We start from the raw sequence: 13,049 nt of genomic DNA, 5'->3' as shown, positions 1-13,049 counted from the left end.
TCTTGGATTGGTCAATGATGGAGCCTTGTTGGCTACCATCTACTGCAACAAGTCCTGCACTTGCTGCAGCACCAATGCAGTGTCTTGGACCCCTTTAGGGACACCACATGGACATCTGATAGGTCTACATGGGCTGGGTGTGGGTTTCATCCAAGGACTTCATTAGAAAATGCTACTCTCCTTCATGGTACTGTAAGCAAGAGGTACCACATATAATTTCTACTTTCTAACATTTTCCTTCACTGAGATAAACAGAACTGGGACATATAAATAAGTTTTATAAAAAAATATATAACCTATATCACTTCAACCTGTTAAAATATTGCAATATTTTTTATCCAGTAGGAATTCTGTCTGTAATTACTTATTTTACTTTTGAATGTAAATAATATAATATATTTTGTGTGTATTTTAGTATTCTAGTATAACTTCATTTGCACTACTTCCATACAATTTTTTTTCAACTTCTGAGATTTAATCATGTGTTTTTTGGATAAGAGTTTTGTTGTAATTTTATTTCCAATTGCCATTATGGCCTTATAAATACAAACAATAAATTCCATTCTTGCTAGCATCAAGTTTAATGATTTTAGACTAGAGACTCAAGGATATATCATTATATATCATACAGTAATGTGTATCACTTTGTTTAAAATTGCTCCATAAAATAATAAGTAATTCAAGCAGCAGCCTCTTAATCTGGCATGCTTGTCCCTCTGGTGAAGTATGATCCCAGTGGGAGCCTGCCCAACTCGGGCCCTTGTGGGCACCTCGCCTGGGACTGCGGGAGAAGATCAGGATGCACCTGCTTTTGGGCTTGGGAAGCAACATTGAGGCTGCTGAATGAATGACACCACTGACGCAAGACTTGAGTCACATCTAGCACCCAGCTGCCCCACGGGCTTGGGTCCTGAGGATCAGCCCCTGGGAACACACGCACCGCATGGCCATCCTAGGAAGGAGTGCAGACCGAAGAGAATCCACTCTGTGGATTAGCTTGTACAGTTTTTATCCTTCGTGGAGCAGGGGAAGATTCTGCTCCATTGTGGGGAGAAGACAAAAAAGACAGGCTCGGGGGGGTGATGCCAACTTTTGTATTCAGGCTGGCAAGGAAACTTTCCTCCACCCACTCTCCAGCATGCTCAGGAAGCCCTTTTATGGTTCTTGTCCATGGAGTAGCAGCCAGGGACACACACATCCTGAATTCCTGGCTGTTCTTTTGGATTTGTATGTTAATTTATACAGAGAGCCCCTCCCTCAGACAGCAGAGTTATATTCTGGGTTTTGTTAAACATTATGCATGTGAGCATTCCCAGTGTTTGGTTTTTGTATTGTTGCTTATAAATGCGTTGTGAAATTTGGGTTTTATGTGCTGAGGTGTGGGAGGAGGAGACAGATTATGAACATAGTTTCCTACAAGCCTTTCATCTCAAAAGAAAACAGATTCTCTCTAAAAATGCCTTTCAGGAAATAAATTTGAGGGGGGGATAAAGGCTGTTTTCTCATGAGATCAAAATGTGCTATTTTTATATGCATATTTTATGGTTCAAAATACAATTAAGTAATTTACTATCTAGTAACAATTTTCCAGACCTAAGACTTAAGTGTCATGGGAGCTAGAGGCAGGTTGTATTTTTAGCTTTATCCAAAGATTACTTTGTAGAATCAAAGTGGTAATACAGAATGAGAAGCACGATAAACTTCTTTGCTATTCAAGGTTTTTTATTGTTCCATATGAATTTTTGGATTACTTCTATTTCATTGAAGAGTAAGATTGGGATATTGATAGGTATCACATTGAATTTGTATATATCTTTGTGAATATTGCCATTTTCATGAGATTAATCTTCCCAATCCAGGAACATTGGAGGTTTCCCACTTCCTTAGTACTGCTTTTATTTTCTTTTTCAGGTTTTTAAAGTTTCCATCATAGAAGTCCTTCATCTCTTAAGTTAAATCTTAGGTATTTTATTTTTTGTGCGGCTATTAAAAAAGAATTGCTTTCCTAATTTCAGCTGCACTCTTATCATTTTTGGAATACAGGAAAAGCATTGAATTCTGAGGGTTAAATTTATACTACGCTAGTTTGCGAAAGTTTCTGATCAGCTCAAGTGACTTGGGAGTGGAGTCCATGCAGTTCTTTAAATACAAGATCATGTCATCTGCAAAGAGGGAGAATTTTACTTCATCTTTCCCTATTTGGATTTCCTTTAAGTTTGCATCTTGTCTTATTGCCCCAACTATCATTCTAATACTAAGTTGAAGAGTAGTGGAGAGAGCAGACATTTTTATCTCATTCCTGAATTTATAAGAAATGGCTTTAACTTTTCACCATTAAGTATATGCTAGCTGTATGTTTGTCAATCCTTAGCAGACAAAACACCACTGGAGCACTATCATTTCCAAATTTCAAACTCTACTAAAAAACTATAGTAAAAGAACAGCATGGCAAAAAAACAGAGCTGAGGACCAATGCAATAGAAATGAAGACTCAGAAATGAACCTACTGACCTATTGCCACCTAGTCTTTCACAAGGGAGCTAGAAAAATAAAATGGAAGAAAGACAGCCTTTTGAGTAAATTGTGTGGGCAAAAGTGGTTAAACATCACTAGAAAACTAAAGCTATATCTCCCTGCACCAGAGTCAACTCCAAATGGATCAAGACCTCAAAATAAAAGAAGACACCATGAGAACATTACATGAAGGAGTAGGAGAAACTCTAAGGCTTTTTAGCCTAGGCAGAAATGTTCTTAATAGAGAACCAGAAACAAAAGAAATCAAAGAAATATTGGACAAATGACATTGCATGAAACATCAGAGCTTCTACAAGGGAAAGGACATAGCTAGCAAGATGAATAGAAAGCCTATGTTCTGGGAGAAGATCTTCACAAGTCATAAAATGGACCAGGTCTTATATCTAAAATATACTTAGAACTCAAAAAATTAATTCTCCCCAACAATAAATCCTCAAACAAATCCTCAAACAAATCCTCAAACTGCTCAATAACTAATTGGGCTAAAGACTTTAAGAGAGATTTCTCTGAAGAGGAAATAAAAATGGCCATTAGACACTTGAAGAAATGCTCAACTTTTCTAGCAGTAAAAGAAATGCAAATCAAGACAACATTGAGGCTGCATCTCATTCTAGTTTGAATGACTATAATCAAGAAATATAATAACAATAGTTGTTGGAGGGGATGTGGCTAAAAGGGAACCCCACTGCATTTTTTTTGGGAGTGCAAACTTCTTTAACCTCTTTGGAAAGCAGTATGGGAGTTCTTCAAAAGACTCCACATAGAGCTGCCCTATAACCCAGCAATCCCACTTTTGTGTATTTACCCAAATGATCACAAACTAGATCATACCAAAGCTGCCAGCACAACAATGTTTATTGCAGCATTATTCACAATAGCTATGATATGGAACCAACCTCAATACTCCTCAGTAGATGAATGGATCAAGAAAATGTGATATATATATATATATATATATATATATATATATATATATATATATCTGTGTGTATACAATTATATATATATGTATATTTATATACATATATGTATATAAAGAGAGAGAGAGAGAGAGAGAGAGAGAATGGAAATCTATGCCTCCATCAGAAAGAATGACATTGCTCCATTTGTTAGGAAATGGAAAGACTTGGTAAAAATGATATTAAGTGAAGTAATCCAGGCCCAAAGAAACATAGGTCCCATGGTTTCCCTTGTTTGCAAGGACTAGTACATGTCTAGGACAAACAGAGAAGATCAAAGGCTATGCACATATGACCATATAAGATGATGATAAACAAAATGCACCCCAAATCAGAGACACAGTGGGTTTTCCTTTCTTGCTTTTGTTTTTAATATACTTATAATGCGCTATGTGATTCCTTTGTTGGTTCATCCCATCACGGTATAACCCTTGTTTTCACTGTATTTGATTCCAGTGTTCTGCATCTTGTATATACATTTTTGTAATTTGGGGAGTGTAAGGGATATAGCAGAATGCTTAAATGGGGATGGAAGTTCACCCATTGTGATGATGAGATGTACAGGACATTGTGTCGAAAATGAATTTACAATGTCAGGCAGGGGTCAAGGAAGGAGGAGTTGGAGAGGTGGGGAGGGAAGGGATAGTAGGGGAAAAACAAAGAAGTAGGTAACAATGCTCAATAGGAAATGCACTCATTACCATACTCATGTAACGGTAAACTCTATATGCAGTACTTTTACAATAAAAATATATAAAAACTCTCTGCCCGGTGTAAATTTCCAGCGCTGCCCTTGGCATTACATTTTTTTGCCTTTTCTGGCTGTGGTTGTCCACCTTCCCAGTGGATCAGTAGTCTTCAAGGCATCTTGGTCATGAACTGGGACTTGGGTTATCCAGTGGTGGTTGGAACCAGGCCAAGGACAGGAAAAAACCACTTCCAGGACATGGCTTCTTAATTCCCAATGCAACTAGGATTGCAAGCAGAATTTCTCTGAATTTGACTCCAGAAAACAATCACGGAACCAAAAGGCAAGGTCACCAAACACCTACCCTCCTCCCCCCATTCTCTCCTTTCTTCCTCCATGGAAAAGTACAAAATAATTTTGCAGGTTTTGGCACACAAAAATTGCCCACCACCTCTCCTGGTAAACTAGGTTTCAAGTCACTAAGTCATGTAAACGGATAATGCGACACTCATTATTCTGGACATCATCTTCAGATTATTTGATGCTTTAATTGGTTGTTGGTGGTGGTTGTGGTAGGGGGCCTGAACTCTGGGTCTGGGTGCTGTCCCTGAGTTCTTCAGCTCAAGGCTCGTGCTCTAACACTTGAGCCCAGCACCATTTCCACTTTTCTCTGCTTATGTGGTGCTGAGGAATTGAACCCAGGACTTCATGCGTGCAAGACAAGCACTCTACCACTGAATCTCCTTCCCGGCCCTAATGCTTTAATTCTTTAAAATTTATTTTAGTCAGTCATAGGGATTGAAATCAGGACCAGGGTGTAACATATCCCTGAGTTCTTCAGCTCCAGGGAAGCACTCTACCACTTGAGCCACAGTGCCACTTACTGTTTCTAGATAAGCAACTCTCAGACTTTCTTGCTAAGGTTTGCCTTGAACGGTGAATTTTAAAATTATTTTTCTTCTACTTGTTTATTGGATCATTACAGTTTTTCTGAAATTTAAAGTTTTCTGTAAACCTTTGTTTTCAAGTAATCCAACAGCATTAAATATTACATTTAGAAGCTATCCTGTAGAACATCCTTTATGAAATTCTTATGTTAAGATGAAATTCTTATTCTTTGTAGAAAAATTCCATTAAAGTCCAAATGGGAAATATGCTCATTTCAGCAGCCTTGAGTCTCCTTCCTATTTTTTTCTCTCTACTATCTTTTCCTGTTCTGGAACAAGTATCATGGACTGTCCAAACATTCAAAGGAAGCTTATTCCAATAATTTTATAGAAAAGGAATGTGGCCTGCCTGCATCTCAAGGCAACTTTGAGTAGGTTAATCTGAAAATTCACACTAGTGAATTTTCAAAGTTATTTTGATAATTTTTTAAACCATTCATTAAAGAGGTTCCAAATAGCAAGAATAAAAAACAGTGTTCTGCTTTCTAAGAATGTTTTAAAAGCTAGTAAGTCAACAAAACACATTCTATTCTTCCAAGATTCCATGGTGAATAATTTCTCTTTTATCATAACCCTGACACTGACCTCTCCCTTCAAACTTGTAGCTTTATTCAGTTTTCCTGTTCCAGCTTTCGTTTAGGTACCAGCATCCATAATCTCCTTATAGTATATGACAATGAAATTCCATTTGTTTTTAGAAAGCTCAATTAATATTGCCAAAGGCAGGCTCATGAGCTTATCACAGAGCATGAACTATTGAATATCGTTAATGTGATCCTATGCAACTATTCCACCAATTAATATGAGTACCACATAAATTGCATCTTCATATAATTTTTAAAATACAAAGTAGTTACATATCTATGTCATAAAATAATTCAGACCACTAAGCTAAACCTTTTATATCATTCCCAATTTTTTTTGTAAAATTTTCTTTTCTCATTAACATTCATCTTAGGGCCTTCTTTCCTAGCAACAAGTTATAAGTCATGTCCTTGGATTTTAGTCATCTCTGAGTAACATCTTTTCTTTCCACTGCCAGTTAGTCCCTCATGTTAAATACCTGAGGAATTACTTGTCCCAATGTGCCTGTAAGAGGAGTATCCAAGTCGACTGCCTGTAACCACTCATCACTTACTTTGTTTGGGGATGGGGTATCAGAGACAGGGTTTTCAGGGATCAGGTGGCTGAACCATGGTATTATGAATTATGAGTAGCAGAAAAGAGTAGTAGAGACTAGAATACCAGGGAAATGGTAGTTGTGATGGTAATTGCTGAGTTGCAGTGGCAGGAAATTGGGTAGCAGCAACAGCTAATACAGGCATACAAAACTGTTTAGCAAGGAAAAGAAAGCTTCAAAAAAGTGAAAGAGTAAAAGTTGTGAGGGATTGTGGGGCACAATCAGGGTAACAAGGTCATGGGTGTGAAAATGGGTAGCCAGTACTATGGTACAAGCAATTGGAATGGTGGGCTTATGTGGTTCAAAGCTCTGGGTTTGCCTCTCCAGTATTGGCTGTTAGATCTTTAGGGAACGACCTCTAGCAGCTCATTATCAGCTTGTTGTTTTCACGCACGTGCCATCTATAAATACCTACTCCAAGTAGATTGCATTCTCTGACACCAGCTATATTATATTTGCCCTAAGCATACTGAGAGACCACACTCCACAATGCTGCAGAACAGGCTCCACATAGTGAGTTGCAATCACCACAAACAACACTTGCTGCTCCTCTCCAGTGTCAATTATCATGATAGAAAGGGATCTGAGATGTGCTCAACAGCAGTGTTCCGAGAAGCTGCCAATTCTTACCCTGGCATTATGGGAGCTCCCTAGAAATGGGCAAGAGCACTTGCTGATGCTCTTCCAATTTCTCTCTGTGGCTCTGGACAGCCAGACTGTTCTACCTCAGATGGGATACTTTGATGTCCAGCAGGCCTCAAATTAGCTCTATCTTCTCTTTCTAGGTGCTCATCATCTTCAGCTGCCTCTCCTTTTCCCTCCAGGTAGCTCGCTTCATTTCCACTTCCTTTGAATTGTGCTTCATGTCAACCTGTGGCTATCACACCAAGCCCTTCCACTTTCTCATCTATCTCTCTAGCTGTGAATCTGGCACAACAAGCTACATGTAACTTTTTTATCTGTTCATCAAGACTTCAGCTGGAATCCCAGGTGGTACTAGCTAACTGACAACATGAGGAGCACCTTAAATACTCTCCTGCCATTTACTGCTCATTGAGAAAGATGCAAATTTGTTGTGGTCAGTCTCTCCTTCTCCATTTCTTGTTCAGTAGAATAAAGTGAAGTCACAATGGAGATACTAGACAGCTGCTATGTCAGCAAGTGACCCAACCAAAGATAATTTAGTGAGGGGATACTTATCAAATATAGTAGGATAAATCCACTTATTTGTACAACACTACTAAGGGCTTTCATCAAACTAGTTATTTTATGTCCCAACTGGCAGCCCAATCTAAGGCTCTCCCCTAGATCTTCCTGATCTGAAGGCCTGAGGACTCCTACATACAACACAGACCAAATGACATGGGTAAACAGAAAAGTAGGTGAGTATGGATTAGTATTCTGAAGGTGTGTTAAGCTGTTGTCTTGTCATGATTACCATTAAATCAATGTCCTTTCTCTGACCTTCACCATATCTCTTTATTTGGCATAATTGGTAGGTTTCTTAGTGTGTCATTTTCTCCTGTTAGTTCAGTGCACAGGTTAAAACATTAGCATGCCAAACCATGGGTTTCCATTATCATAGTAGACGGTTTGCCTTCTAGGAACTTCCATCCAGATAATTCTCTTCTTGGGCCCTCATATGCATATGCTCTGAGAAGTGAATGTCTCACAAACAATGAAACATAGTTGCTCAATGATGATTAGCTAACACAGAGACTCAAGTAGTTTGGGTCTGGAGTCTTTCTGAGAGGCCGTGTACTATATACTGTGGGAAACATTGACAGAAATTCCTCAGAGCAATACCACTGGCAGCAAGTGAGCACTGACTACTACTCAGCCCTTACTAGTTCTACCTCGGGTATGAACACGTGAACAACCCTGATTAGCTTATTACACAGGGCCCCATCAATGAAATCGTTTTGAGCGTAGGAAAAAACCTCCATTGGCAGTACACATAAGAAGCAGATGATACCCCACACTCAAATGCTCCAGGAGAACAGAGTGTAAGGCTGTCTACACAATTGAGAAATTGGATTCTGAGGGTGGGAAAGGATGAGTTTAGATAGCAAAGATAGAAGTAATTATAAGTTTCTGAATTCCTAACCTAACTTCCTTCTGCCCCTCAGATCAAATTCAGGAAGTGGTGGAATGTTTATGATCACAAAATGAAGTTTTTAATCCCAGGCCCAAACTCTAGGTGTTCTTGTTACATCTTCTCACCTGCCCCTGATGTAAAAGGTCAGAAAGGCAAAGGGGAAGGGAGGCCCATGCTCAGGAATATAATTGGAGCTTACAAGTCACTGAAGTCTCTGACTTTCTATGTTGAAGGTAAGATAAAAGGCAGCTTGAGTTTCTAAGAACTCAGTTTCTAGGCTATATGGCTCCTTCAGAACTTTTTTCCCTCCTCCTGTGTTTTGAGAGCAACAGTTAGTACGGTACTTCTGTCTCTTAGGTACAATCTTTCTCTTCACACAATGCTTAAAGTAGACAATAGGTGGAAGCTGCTATTAAATCCAAAAAGAATAAAATAGCATACAGTAAGTGCTTCCCCTGAATTCCTGCACCCAACATGTTCCAAATTCTAAAGACAAAGTGATTATGGGTGAGTACTAACAACATCCAGAGAATGGTGAGCTTAGAACAATTTTCGCTAGCAGGTTCTGTCCAGGTTATTACTATGGCTAAGATCTACTGGATCAATGAACTTATAGACAGTGCAAGACAGAAAAGTCTATGATATTGAGTCCCCAAAGAAGAAATTGGACCAAGAAGAGAAAACTTATCATTGCTGGAAAAGGAGGAAGACAACTAGGAGAATGTTTCTCTGAATACAGACATGGATATAATTGTAACAAAAATGTAAGTTGTGGCTCATCAGTACAAACTATCAAATCAAACCTCACTAAAGCTAAAAATAAAACATAAAAATAAAAAAAGCTATTTGGATTTCAGTACTAACATGTATTTTAAGGAGTGTGTGTGGGGGTGGTGGTCTGAGATTAAATATGGGACAGCATTGGTTCTTAAAAATCATCATATTGACACTATCCTTTAGGTTTCCCATTCAAGTCTGGTGGCTTTCTAGCTCTACCACTTGAAAAACACAATTCTCGCTTTCCTCTGGTTAACTGGAGATAAACATGTATTGGATATGTCAACCTGGATTGGTTCAAACTATGACCTTCAGATCTTACTGTATGGAATAGATAATGTATGAGAGTGAGCCACTATGCTTAGCCCAGTATTTCCTGTAAGTTACTTAATCTTTCTGAATCTTAGCTTCTTCCTGTTTGGAAAGTGAAAAGAATTACTTTGTGGACCTTAGAATCTGGTGGGAGTTATGACTGGGTGCAGGAAGTATAAGTGTTCAGGATGTGTGGACAGAGTCTGACACTCTCATAAAAATACTGATGTTTATATGAAATGAATTCCAGGAATTGGAAACAAGAGGGATTTTTTTTGTTCTTGTTTATACATTTATGGGCATTGAGGGCACCAAAGATATTCAAAGAGAACAGGGAAACAAATACAGCAGTTGTATTCTGTAGATATTATGTTAACAATGAGGTATAACACTGTGAACAGGGACAGGAGGGAAAATCAGAGAGAGAGTGCAAAGGAAGTGATGAGATTGTCAAACAAGAAATGAACTCACCTGACTTACAAAATGGTGATCTACATGTACACTACCTTAACGATAACAATTTTTAAAATCCGGGTTTCTGATTCTTTCCTCCACTTTTTGTAGGTACCCTTAAGACTCAGAACCACCGATGGAGTTTTTGAAGGTCAATTTATATGATAATGAATATAGAGCCAGAATATCTTAAGCAATATTATAAAAAGTATTTCATTCTTAATACCAGTTTCTCTTTGAGTGGCAATTCTATATGTTGTTGGCCGAGATTTTTTTTTACTTTTTTTTTTTAGTACTTGCCAGGTGTTGAAATCCTTCTTAAAGCTTTGCGACAGATGTCTGCTATATCTTGGCACCCTACCAATAACTAAAATAATAATCAACCTTTGAAATTATTGTACTTGAGTATGAGTATTATTTATTTATTTTATTAGTTGATGTTGGTGAACTCTGGGCCTGGTTGCTGTCCTTCAGCTCTTCAGCTCAAGACTAGTGCTCTACCACTTGAGCCACAGTACCACTTCCACCTTTTTCTGCTTAGATGGTGCTGTGGAATCAAACCCAGGGTCTCATGCATTAAAGGAAAGCTGTTAACCATTGATCCACCTTCTCAGCCCTTATGAGTGGTATTTTTGTGCAGGGGTGTATCAAGAAAATCTATTGAGCAAATGTATTATTTGATAATAGACATATTCAAAATTATGAATTATCTGATATTTTAATAAATAAAAATGTTATCATTATTACTAGGAATTTTTTGTCTCCCCATGCTAAAAGCATGGAGGTGCTATTTTAAACTAAAAGAAACTACAAAAGAAATTTTAAAATCTTGATACTAATAAATCTGTCCAGGTGTTATTACATTAAACAGAGAATTCGAAATGGTTTTTCTTTATGAATACAGAGATCAAAGGTCTTATAATACTTATTTCAAAATACAAATTAAGGGGAAAATCAGTCAGGAGGTAAAATTTATATTGAATGTTAATTTTTAAAGAGGAAGAGAAGATCCTACATGGCAGACTAAAGTCAAAGCAATATCAGAACTGTATATGCTCAATAATAAATAAGAAGCCTTAATTGAAAAATTGAGCTGGAATATGCACATAGGGCAAAGACAAGCAATCAGAGCCCACCACCAACAAAGAAACATCATAATGTATCCCTCAGAAAAAAGAAAAATTGCAGACCAGGGCTCAACATCCTTATCCTTGATTTCAAGGATAACCCTTGATACACATACACCCCCCCTACACACACACACACACACGAATATATGCAACAACTCAACCTACTCACATCCATTCAACATGAATCAAAGATCTTCCTGTAATATTTGAAACTTTAAAAGTTTTAAGTCTTGTAAATAATTGATAACAGATGCATAAGCAATTATTTTCTGAATAGCACTCTGATATGGAAATGAGAATTCATGGTGGTTATAACTACTTAAATATTTCTGAATCTTGAAAGAATTAAAAAAGAGACAATCCGAATTTTGGTACTATATTTCTACCAGCTATTCTGCAAAGGCTTAATAAGAAGTTATGAAATCCAAAATTAAATACCAAATTAATACAACTAATACTTGTGTAAGTGAAGTGAAAGACACTGATCAGAGACCTATGCTGCCTCCAGTTCTCAGCCGGCTGCACACTGTGGCACCTTTAATTCTGCTGGGCCAGGCCCACAGTTGTCTTCCCCAGAGCCTTGGCCATGTTGGTATTGGGGCTGGAGCTCTGTGGATAGGAGGGGAGGCCACAGGGGAGGCTGAACTGGGGTTGGGGCTGGGGGTAGTAAGGAGAGGACGGGAGGCTCTGGCAGAGGCTGGTGAAGGGAGGAAGGAGGCAGCAAGCCAGTGGCTCAGAAAGCAGCAGCCCCAAAGGCAGCTGGGTTCGGGAGAGTGTTTTTGAGGTGGGGAGTTTGGCCCCTGGGGCTCGGTGGGTGGGTGAGGAGAGGAAGGAGTCTCAAATCATACACAGACAATGAGAAATGAGACAACCGTGGCTGAAGAATTTCAAGAACAAAGGCAAGGACTTTTAGGTAAACTCTGGGGGCTGGGAGGGCAGCAATGCTGGGCCTGTGGTGGTCATGCTTCTCTGGAGGTCCTTGGAAGTGAGTGAGGGCCAGCTTTGCTGTGGGCTAGGCCTCAGTCTCCCCTTGAAGCAGGCATCAGGAATTGCCAGCAGAGCCTCAGTCTGCCCCACAGACATGGCCTGGCATGGGTGCTGCAGACCAGGCAGCTTCTGGGAGGCTTTGTGCAGCAGGGCAGAGGAAGAATGGCTGGTGGGCACTGCTCCATACCAGCCAGGCCCAGGGCCACTGTAGAAGTTCTGGCTTTGGATCAGGACCAGGGAGTGACCCCCAGACAAGTGGCCTCTGGTGACCTGCATGGTGGCTGCCACGTGTGGGCTGGGAACTTCCTTAACATGGCTGAGGAGTCTCCACAGAGAGGTGCATTTGCTCTTGTGCCTCTCCCATCTTTTGGATTCCCGCTGTCCTCAAACCTCGTGCCATGTCGAACTATAAGAGTCAACTTCTCCTGGCCTCTGAGAGGCCATCCCGGAGATGCTCACTGGGCTTCCCCCTTCTGTTTCACCATGCATGCAGGGCTCACAGGGTGCCATCCTCCAGGCAAAGTGTGCTCCCATTTCAGCTTGGCCACCCCTGCATAAGGGAACACTAACTGCATTCTTACACAGAAAGCCAGGGGAACACAAGGCTATCCTGCAGTCTAAGTCATCCTTTGACTCCTCCTGTTCAGGTGTGGGGCAACTGTGGTGCCAACCACCCCATCACGTTTGATAATTTAAAAGGAAGAGGAAAAAGCTTCATTGTCACAGATAGAGCTGCCCTTGGAGTTCTCTATGTACACTAATCTTGTGCTGAGATAAAGATCCCCAAAGACCACCAAGGAGCCAATTCCCATGCGAGCACATAAGAGTCATTTATTGCAAGCTCGAGCCTGGACTCACAACTGTCACCATCCCAGCGGGTCAGAGTTGAGAGCCCGACCCTTCAGTTAACAGGGTTTTTATAGGGTATAGGACTGAGGTAAGGGGGTTCCTAGCTTGGCAGTTTCATTATTGGTTGACATTTA

This window comes from Dipodomys spectabilis, unplaced genomic scaffold (assembly GCF_019054845.1).
Source record: "Dipodomys spectabilis isolate Male_0828 unplaced genomic scaffold, ASM1905484v1 ptg000473l, whole genome shotgun sequence".
Classification (NCBI taxonomy): domain Eukaryota; kingdom Metazoa; phylum Chordata; class Mammalia; order Rodentia; family Heteromyidae; genus Dipodomys; species Dipodomys spectabilis.
Note: the sequence above shows the minus strand (reverse complement) of the source record.